Source organism: Oncorhynchus gorbuscha, linkage group LG09 (genome assembly GCF_021184085.1).
Source record: "Oncorhynchus gorbuscha isolate QuinsamMale2020 ecotype Even-year linkage group LG09, OgorEven_v1.0, whole genome shotgun sequence".
Lineage (NCBI taxonomy): Eukaryota > Metazoa > Chordata > Actinopteri > Salmoniformes > Salmonidae > Oncorhynchus > Oncorhynchus gorbuscha.
In genome coordinates, this window is record NC_060181.1 from 49,653,744 (window position 1) to 49,665,027 (window position 11,284).

Genomic DNA, 11,284 nt, shown 5'->3' on the forward strand with positions numbered 1-11,284 from the left:
CTGAAACCTTTTGGAGAACTGAGTTGTCAGCACAGTGTGGTTGTCTGCTGTGGGGGAAGAGAGTTGTCATTCCACCTTCACTGAGGAAAGTAGTGTTGCAATAGCTACACTCAGGTCATTGTGGGAGGGTTTGTGTTAAGGAAATTGCACAAACCTACTTTTGGTGGCCTGGATTGGATGGAAGCATTGAGGAGAAAGAGAAAACACTTTCCTCATGTCTGAAGGTTCACAACGTACGTCAACTTGCACCTCTTTATCCGTGAGATTGGCTGGAGGAGGTGTGGCAACGTATACAAGTCAACTTCACAGGTCTATTTGAAGACCGAAAGTTTCTCGTGGTTGTGGATGCTCATAGCAAATGGCTTGAGGTTGCCTGTTATGCAGGTGAGTGAGGACCCAAAAGCGATTTAACAGAAACAGAGTCTTTTAATGTCCAAACAGGGAAAACATAAATCCTCAATCTTTACAGGAGATGTCCAAACAGGGAAAACATAAATTGTCTATCTTTACAGGAGAGTCCCCCTTCTAGTAGTAGAGGAGAATTGCAGGGCTAGCGGCAACAGACTGCAGGTCCCTTCGGGTAGGCGCGGGCCGTAGAGGACAGAGACACCTGCTCACACGCAGCATCTGAAGAAGAGGCAGATAACGACAGGACGGAACAAAGGCAAAAGCAAACAAGAATCCGACAAGGACAGAAGCAGAAACAGAGAGAGAAATAGAGACTTAATCAGAGGGCAAAAGAGGGGACAGGTGTGAGAGAGTAAACGAGGTCGTTAAGGAGAATGAGGAACAGCTGGGAGCAGGAACGGAACGATAGAGAGAGAGAAAGAGAGAGAGAAAGAAACCTAATACGACCAGCAGGGGGAAACGAAGAGAAGAGAAAGCACAGGGACAAGACATAACATGACATTGCCATTATGAGGTCTATTACTGCAGAGAAGACTGCAGCTAGTGTCCCAAGAAATGGCCACGTTCCTACAGGTGAATGGCATACAAACACAGGTCTGCACCGTATCATCCTTCTACCAACGGGCTAGCGGAGAGGTTTGTACAGACCATGAAACATGCCTTAAAAGCGTCTCGGAGTTAAGGGACACTGCACCAATGCTTGAACAGCTTCCTGCTATCCTACAGGAACACACCACACAAAACCACCAAGGCTTTACCTGTATCCCTAATCATGAAGAGAGAGCTACACACAAGTTTAGACGAACTCAAACTGCAGAATGCACAGGAGAATTACTGAGAGCAAAGGACAGAACTTTCAATCTTGGAGAAACTATCTTAGCTAGGAAGTACCTCAAAGGACCAAAGTGGGTTGCTGCTACAGTCATTGCTCAGGCTGGTCTTGTCCTACACTGTCCACACGGCAGAGGACGTCATCTGGAAAAGGCACATAGATCAGTTACTGTTGAGTAAAGTCACACCAAAAGTACTGTTACTAGGTGACACACTGACCCAGCAGTCAACACCTAGGGCCTCACAGTCACCTTCACTTTCTCAGGACACAGACTCAGCCGCACCCGCACAAATGTGTTACGAGACAGGCAACTCACATGCTTACACCTGTGTCATCTCCAAAGTCTAGACAAGTCAAGACATTGTTAGTAGAAAGAGGAGGAAGGGAAGCGCTACTAAGGTACACAATAGTAAATTATGGTAGATAGAAGGTGCTCTTTGGTAAAAGGGGTAAATTGGTCATCAAAAACAAAGGAGGACCAAGGCACTCTTCATATAATTGATTAAAATGCCTTTAATAGTATGGCATGTTCAATAGAAACAAAGTTTTTTTTTAAACCGACACATTTCGGCTGCATGGCCTTCGCTATAGGGAGTACAAAAAAAAAGGACTACAAAGTCCTCTTTTTAACAGCTTTTCAGCCCTAATTAGCCCTAATTGGAAGACGTAGTTGTTACACAATTGATTGGACACACCTAGTAAGCAACACCATACACATTAAAAGGTGAAATACTGTAGCTATGTTATCATAAAAATACAACTCCAAACTAGAAGTATCAGAACACTAAAAGGTAGTTCTAACCTTAAATATGACTGGGAAAAGTGTCAAGAATAAAAAGCTATATATTCCATAGTACACTAGAACACAGCAAAACATGAACAACAACAGTCTAACCATAGCTGAGGGCAATTGAGCAAAATGTCCACTAGATGACAGAAAATGGACCCATGGACCCACCTACAGGAAGGGTGAGAAATCCATATCTTCATTTAAACCAGGGTATTTAGTGGTCCGTAGTTTGTAAATCCAAAAACTTTCCCTTTGGTTTAACTGTTTAAGATGGTCCCCTTTTCTAATAGAGGCCGGAATATGATCAATACCCATAGCATGTAGGGAGGCAGGGTTGCCATGGTGTAGGGACTTGTAGTGCCTTGCCATGGGGTAGTCTTCATTGCCTACCCGTATGGCATACTTGTATTCCGCTAAGCGTTCTTGAAGGCGTCTCTTTGTCCGTCCAATGTAGAACACCTTGCACTGTGGGCATTCCAATCTATAGCTTCCGGTTGGAGCGAGTGGAGCGAGTGGTCGCATCTGCACTTCGCTCCCGCGGGTAGTATAACTTTTTCATTATATTTCATTATAGCACAACGGTTTGATTTGTCTAATCTTAGCAATTTCTTCTCAGCTAGCTACATAGCCGTCTTTGTATCAAAGATAATTGTGTAATTATCGTATTTCGCCGTCCTAACGTAGTCTTCACTAGCCAGCTAGCTAACGTCCACTGATTAGCTGCACTGGAGATTACACTCAACTGAACGACTTGATTAGTGTAGTGTTAGCTAGCTACATAGCTGTCTTTGCTGTCTTCGTATCATCGTATCCAAGATAATTGTGTTGTTTAGGTTTAGAGTGTGTAGTCTTAGAGTGATTATCTTAATTTACCGAGGTTAGCTAGCCAGCTATTTGTCGTCCTTAACGTAGGTGACTCTGCTAGCTAGCCAACAGCTAGCCAACGCTAGCCAACGTCTTCTGTATAGAACTCAACAACCCGGTCGCATTCACAGGTAGTATCACATTTTCACTTCATTTCATTACAGTACAACGGTTTGATTTGTTTGATCATAGCTAGCTACATAGCTAGCTACATAGCCGTCTTTGTATCAAAAGATAATTGTGTAGTCTAGAGCTAGCCAGCTATTGTCGTTATGGTAGAGGTCTAGAGCTATGGTCTGGTTATGGTCTAGAGCTATTCTAGGTTCGCTAGCCAGCTATTGTCGTTCTTTTAACGCAACGTAACGTAAACAACACTGCTAGCTAGCCAGCTAGCCCCCGAATAGCAACACTGCAGAAACTATTACACTCAACGGAACGACTTGATTAGTGTAGTGCCAACAACGCACCCACTGCCAGCTGTCCTACTTCAGCAGTACTGTATCATTTTAATCATTTTAGTCAATAAGATTCTTGCTACGTAGCTTAACTTTCTGAACATTAGAGACGTGTAGTCCACTTGTCATTCCAATCTCCTTTGCATTAGCGTAGCCTCTTCTGTAGCCTGTCAACTATGTGTCTGTTTATCCCTGTTCTCTCCTCTGCACAGACCATACAAACGCTCCACACCGCGTGGCCGCGGCCACCCTACTCTGGTGGTCCCAGCGCGCACGACCCACGTGGAGTTCCAGGTCTCCGGTAGCCTCTGGAACTGCCAATCTGCGGTCAACAAGGCAGAGTTCATCTCAGCCTATGCCTCCCTCCAGTCCCTCGACTTCTTGGCACTGACGGAAACATGGATCACCACAGACAACACTGCTCCTCCTACTGCTCTCTCCTCGTCCGCCCACGTGTTCTCGCACACCCCGAGAGCGTCTGGTCAGCGGGGTGGTGGCACCGGGATCCTCATCTCTCCCAAGTGGTCATTCTCTCTTTCTCCCCTTACCCATCTGTCTATCGCCTCCTTTGAATTCCATGCTGTCACAGTTACTAGCCCTTTCAAGCTTAACATCCTTATCATTTATCGCCCTCCAGGTTCCCTCGGAGAGTTCATCAATGAGCTTGATGCCTTGATAAGTTCCTTTCCTGAGGACGGCTCACCTCTCACAGTTCTGGGCGACTTTAACCTCCCCACGTCTACCTTTGACTCTTTCCTCTCTGCCTCCTTCTTTCCACTCCTCTCCTCTTTTGACCTCACCCTCTCACCTTCCCCCCCTACTCACAAGGCAGGCAATACGCTCGACCTCATCTTTACTAGATGCTGTTCTTCCACTAACCTCATTGCAACTCCCCTCCAAGTCTCCGACCACTGCCTTGTATCCTTTTCCCTCTCGCTCTCATCCAACACCTCCCACACTGCCCCTACTCGGATGGTAATCCCGCCGTCCCAACCTTCGCTCTCTCTCCCCCGCTACTCTCTCCTCTTCCATCCTATCATCTCTTCCCTCCGCTCAAACCTTCTCCCACCTATCTCCTGATTCTGCCTCCTCAACCCTCCTCTCCTCCCTCTCTGCATCCCTTGACTCTCTATGTCCCCTATCCTCCAGGCCGGCTCGGTCCTCCCCTCCCGCTCCGTGGCTCGATGACTCATTGCGAGCTCACAGAACAGGGCTCCGGGCAGCCGAGCGGAAATGGAGGAAAACTCACCTCCCTGCGGACCTGGCATCCTTTCACTCCCTCCTCTCTACATTTTCCTCCTCTGTCTCTGCTGCTAAAGCCACTTTCTACCACGCTAAATTCCAAGCATCTGCCTCTAACCCTAGGAAGCTCTTTGCCACCTTCTCCTCCCTCCTGAATCCTCCTCCCCTCCCCCCTCCTCCCTCTCTGCAGATGACTTCGTCAACCATTTTGAAAAGAAGGTCGACAACATCCGATCCTCGTTTGCTAAGTCAAACGACAACCGCTGGTTCTGCTCACACTGCCCTACCCTGTGCTCTGACCTCTTTCTCCCCTCTCTCTCCAGATGACATCTCGCGTCTTGTGACGGCCGGCCGCCCAACAACCTGCCCGCTTGACCCTATCCCCTCCTCTCTTCTCCAGACCATTTCCGGAGACCTTCTCCCTTACCTCACCTCGCTCATCAACTCATCCCTGACCGCTGGCTACGTCCCTTCCGTCTTCAAGAGAGCGAGAGTTGCACCCCTTCTGAAAAAACCTACACTCGATCCCTCCGATGTCAACAATTACAGACCAGTATCCCTTCTTTCTTTTCTCTCCAAAACTCTTGAACGTGCCGTCCTTGGCCAGCTCTCCCGCTATCTCTCTCTGAATGACCTTCTTGATCCAAATCAGTCAGGTTTCAAGACTAGTCATTCAACTGAGACTGCTCTCCTCTGTATCACGGAGGCGCTCCGCACTGCTAAAGCTAACTCTCTCTCCTCTGCTCTCATCCTTCTAGATCTATCGGCTGCCTTCGATACTGTGAACCATCAGATCCTCCTCTCCACCCTCTCCGAGTTGGGCATCTCCGGCGCGGCCCACGCTTGGATTGCGTCCTACCTGACAGGTCGCTCCTACCAGGTGGCGTGGCGAGAATCTGTCTCCTCACCACGCGCTCTCACCACTGGTGTCCTCCAGGGCTCTGTTCTTGGCCCTCTCCTATTCTCGCTATATACACCAAGTCACTTGGCTCTGTCATAACCTCACATGGTCTCTCTTATCATTGCTATGCAGACGACACACAATTAATCTTCTCCTTTCCCCCTTCTGATGACCAGGTGGCGAATCGCATCTCTGCATGTCTGGCAGACATATCAGTGTGGATGACGGATCACCACCTCAAGCTGAACCTCGGCAAGACGGAGCTGCTCTTCCTCCCGGGGAAGGACTGCCCGTTCCATGATCTCGCCATCACGGTTGACAACTCCATTGTGTCCTCCTCCCAGAGCGCCAAGAACCTTGGCGTGATCCTGGACAACACCCTGTCGTTCTCAACCAACATCAAGGCGGTGGCCCGTTCCTGTAGGTTCATGCTCTACAACATCCGCAGAGTACGACCCTGCCTCACACAGGAAGCGGCGCAGGTCCTAATCCAGGCACTTGTCATCTCCCGTCTGGATTACTGCAACTCGCTGTTGGCTGGGCTCCCTGCCTGTGCCATTAAACCCCTTCAACTCATCCAGAACGCCGCAGCCCGTCTGGTGTTCAACCTTCCCAAGTTCTCTCACGTCACCCCGCTCCTCCGTTCTCTCCACTGGCTTCCAGTTGAAGCTCGCATCCGCTACAAGACCATGGTGCTTGCCTACGGAGCTGTGAGGGGAACGGCACCTCAGTACCTCCAGGCTCTGATCAGGCCCTACACCCAAACAAGGGCACTGCGTTCATCCACCTCTGGCCTGCTCGCCTCCCTACCACTGAGGAAGTACAGCTCCCGCTCAGCCCAGTCAAAACTGTTCGCTGCCCTGGCCTCCCAATGGTGGAACAAACTCCCTCACGACGCCAGGACATAAATGATTCTGAGCTATTATCCACTGTAAAAAAACACTGCTATTGCTTTTGAATATTTTGATGACCTAAAATTTTAAATGTAGAGATTCAGATGATATTTGATTAGCGTAGCCTCTTCTGTAGCCTGTCAACTATGTGTCTGTTTATCCCTGTTCTCTCCTCTCTGCACAGACCATACAAACGCTCCACATCAGTCAATCACCACCTTCCGGAGACACCTGAAACCCCACCTCTTTAAGGAATACCTAGGATAGGATAAGTAATCCCTCTCACCCCCCCCCCCTTAAGTTTTAGATGCACTATTGTTAAGTGACTGTTCCACTGGATGTCATAAGGTGAATGCACCAATTTGTAAGTCGCTCTGGATAAGAGCGTCTGCTAAATGACTTAAATGATGTAAATGTAGATGACATGAGTGGTTTTGCAGTTAATGAAATGCTTGAGTAATACTTTAGTAATACTCCATTTTGGAAGCTGTGTCAACAAAATACTTCTTCTTACTGCAATGGTTGCAATGGTTACATTTAAAAGAGCCCTTGGGTTTGTGGTCAAGCCAAGTTTTTTGAGAGTCACCCGGAAGATAACTGTGGATTAATTTGTCATTTAAGGGTATGACATCTCTTACTTAAAGCTTATGACTGGTGGCTCAGGAAAGACTTGGCGTAGTAGCGTATCACTTTGGATGATTCTCCAATTATTTTTTACGATTATTTTAATGCTCTCTGCTTCAGTGCCTTATTTTGTAACAAAATACACTCTCTCCGATGCATCACGAGGCACCCTTCGCAACAAGTTCTCTCTGCCAAGTAAATCCAGCCCTTTATACCATCATCTTTCAAGACCTTAACGCTGTAGCCTCAATTTAAGAAGGAGATTCTCCAATCCGATTCTCCCATGGAGAATAAGAGCACCTCCTCCCAGCTGCCCACTGCACTGAGGCTAGGAAACACTGTCACCACCGATAAATCCACTATAATTTATAATTTCAATAAGCATTTCTCTTTGGCTGGCCATGCTTTCCACCTGGCTACCCCTACCCGGTCAACAGCTCTGCACCCCCCACAGAAACTTGCCCAAACCTCCCCCATTTCTCCTTCACCCAAATTCAGATTGTAGATGTTCTGAAAGAGTTGCAAAATCTGGACCCCTACAAATCAGCTGGGCTTGACAATCTGGACCCTCTCTTTCTAAAATGATCTGCCGCAATTGTTGCAAACCCCTAATTACTAGCCTGTTCAACCTCTCTTTCGTATCATCTCTAAAGATTGGAAAGCTGCCGCGGTCATCCCCCTCTTCAAAGGGGGAGTCACTCGAGACCCCAAACTATTATGCCAAAGCCATCCTGCCCTGCCTTTCTAAAGACTTCGAAAGCCAAGTTAACAAACAGATCACCGACCATTTCGAATCCCACCGTACTTTCTCCCCTATGCAATATGGTTTCTGAGCTGGTCATGAGTGCACCTCAGCCACGCTTAAGGTCCTAAACGATATCATAACCGCCATCAAAAAAAGACAATACTTTACAGCCATATTCATCGACCTGACCAAGGCTTTCGACTCTGTCAATCACCACATTCTTATTGGCAGACTCAACAGCTTTGGTTTCCTCAAATGACTGCCTCGTCTGGTTTCACCAACTACTTCTCAGACAGAGTTTAGTGTGCAAATTGGATGTAGTCTATCACACTGCCACCCGTTTTGTCACCAAAACCCCATATACTACCGACCCCTGCGACATGTATGCTCTCGTTGGCTGGCCCTCGCTTCATATTCGTCCCCAAAACCCATTGGCTCCAGGTCATCTATAAGTATTTGCTAGGCCTTAACTCAGCTCACTGGTCACCATAGCAGCACCCACCTGTAGCATGCACTCCAGCAGGTATATTTCACTGGTCACCCACAAAGCCTATTCCTCTTTGGCCGCCTTTCCTTCCAGTTCTCTGCTGCCAATGACTGGAACAAATTGCAAAATTCACTGAAGCTGGAGACTCATATCTCCCTCACTAACTTTAAACATCAGCTCACAGATCATTGCACCTGCACATAGCCCATCTGTAAATAGCCCATCCAACTATCTCAACCCCATATTGTTATCTGTTGCTCCTCTGCACCCCAGTATCTCTACTTGCACATTCATCTTCTGCACATCTATCACTCCAGTGTTTAATTGCTAATTACTTCGCCACTACAGCATATTTATTTCCTTACCTCCCTAATCTTACCTCATTTGCACACACTGTATATAGATTTTTCCTATTGTGTTATTGACTGTACGTTTGTTTATTCCATTTGTTGTTATTTGTGTCGTACTGCTTTGCTTTATGGCCAGGTCGCAGTTGTAAATGAGAACTTGTTCTCAGCTGGCCTACCTGGTTAAATAAAGGTGAAATAATATATATTTTTTAATTGTAAATTAGAATGTGTTCTTAAATGACTCAACCAGTTAAATAATGGTTAAATAAAACTAAATAAATACAAATTCAATGCGAAATGTCCAGACGAATACTGCAAGAAACATGATCCTAACACTATCCAATAATTAGTTTAATCATAAGCAGGTGGGCTTCTTTCCCTTTCCCTTTCAATGACTTCAAATTGGCCTCAATGCGTGTATAAATGTCTCCTCCTCTCCCATTACACAAAACAGGGCGTCATCCTCGATGAAAGGTGGCCTACTGTCTGCTCTCCATCCTCCGTCACATCATAACCAACCGCTCATTAGTGAGCACCATTAAAAATAGATCATCCATCTGGGAGGTTCCTGTGTGCCCACACTGCCCTGGTCTCCTGGTGTGTCTATTCACAGCATGCCAAGAGGAAGGCTTAACTCTCCCTTTAATGTGGAAGTGATGACTCAAAACTAAGTGCCATCACAGTGTGGGGGTGTCACAACCATCCCTAAATGAGATGGGCTGCAGTGTGGTGTGAACTATGGTGTGGTGACAATACTGCAACTGCTGCTACTTCCTCCTCCACATCCGCTCTCCACAATAGAGATCAGAAATCAGATGACGTTAGTGGGGTGCTGTTTCCAGACAAGAGAGGGAGACAGATATGTTTGAAGGTGGATTACAGCTATAGTACTGTGACATCAGTGAAACATGGCTGCTTCCTCTTCCTTTTCTCTATTTTCTCTCTATTCTCCTTGGCAGGAGAAAAAGGAGTCTGACTAAGTGAAAAGGCTGCTGTGCCCCTAGGGTTGGGTTGCTTCCCCCAGGGGCATTAGCTTTGACGTCATCCCAGCCATGGCTAATTGGTACCCTTTCTCCCCATAAGGGCTTATTAAGGGTACTGGTCCATAGCCCACACGCCCTCCAACTCTATTTGTGTTTAATGAGAAATAGGAAGCCTGGTAATATTTCTCCAATGTACAATGCTCTTCTTCATGCTAATCTTGCTATTAATGTCTCACAATAGCCACCAATGACGTCTATTAAGCTCTAATATTGACATTGAGACTTCTTGGAACCTGCTATGGGCTGTCCATTAGGTGTTAATACCCATCCTATAAGCCACTTTGCTCCTCCATAGCTTCCTGTCACCAAGGTCCTCGGCACAGTAGCTCCTCCGTAATGGCAGTCATTAGGCCTGTACACTCACTCAATCCTAACATGCGTATAGGGCAGCTTTGGAGACGTTGTAATTGGCATACTGATGTTGTATGGATCAAATCCCATATTCTCAAGTCAGAAGTGTTCATAATAACTGGTTGAAGTATTGAAGACAGCTAATGCTCGATCAGGGACAAAGGCAGTGTTTGAGAACTTAGCCTACTGGAAGACAGAGAGCAAGCTGCAGACAGAGGCTATTCCATGGGAGAACAATTTGATCTGAGTATCAGTATTAGAGAATTACATTTGAGATCAGAGGGTGGCCATTGAGCTAAGGAATTGACCTTTCTAAATTGGCATTAGCAGGCCTGGCGATACTCTCTAAAGTCTCAGAAAACTGAGCTTTCCTCTTTGTGCAACTTGGTCCGAGTGAGACATATAGTGGGGTACCTTCTCCATGGCTGTGCAGTTAATTATCTGGGCTACAGTAATAGAGAGCTCATTGTTCCACTTGAAAGGTGCTGTGGCCTTTGGGTAGGTGGGCTCAAATGTCAGCATGGGTGCTTTCAGAACCACAACTAAACACTGGCGCTGTCATCAAAGGACATAATAAAAAGTCAGGGACGGAGGCTCCAAACATGAGCAGAATCAGACCCTCCTGGCATTTTGCACTTAATGAAAAGTCATTAAATAGATTTTCTCTTTCTCTCCCCACGGCTTTACAACCACCTCCTACAGAGCTCTTTCTCTCCATCTAGCTCTCTTCCTCATGTTTCTACTCCAGCACCTTCTTGGTGTCCTTCCATGCTGCTAGCACTGTCTGCTTGGTTTCTCTCGCCCAGTCAGCCCAGGCAGTGCCTCGCTTCAGCTCCTTCCATTACTTTGGTTTCACTCAGTGATGGGAGTGAGAAAAGAGACATATATGCACCTCTTCTCTTTAGTCACACCTAGGGCCAACTCAATCAGCCACACACGTGTGGGCATGTCTTCCCGGGAACAGACTCTGAAGCTAGATAGATTATTTGGTCATTGTCATTAGACTTTGCTATTTCATTTATTTTTAGTTATTCAAATGGCGACGGCAGGGTAGCCTAGTGGTTAGAGCGTTGGACTAGTAACCGGAAGGTTACTAGTTCAAACCCCCGAGCTGACAAGGTACAAATCTGTCATTCTGCCCCTGAACAGGCAGTTAACCCACTGTTCCTAGGCCGTCATTGAAAATAAGAATTTGTTCTTAACTGACTTGCCTAGTTAAATAAAGGTTTTTTTTAAAAATAATAATAATAATTTTCTGCTTTAAGGATTTGATTAAGTATATTATATTTATTCACATTG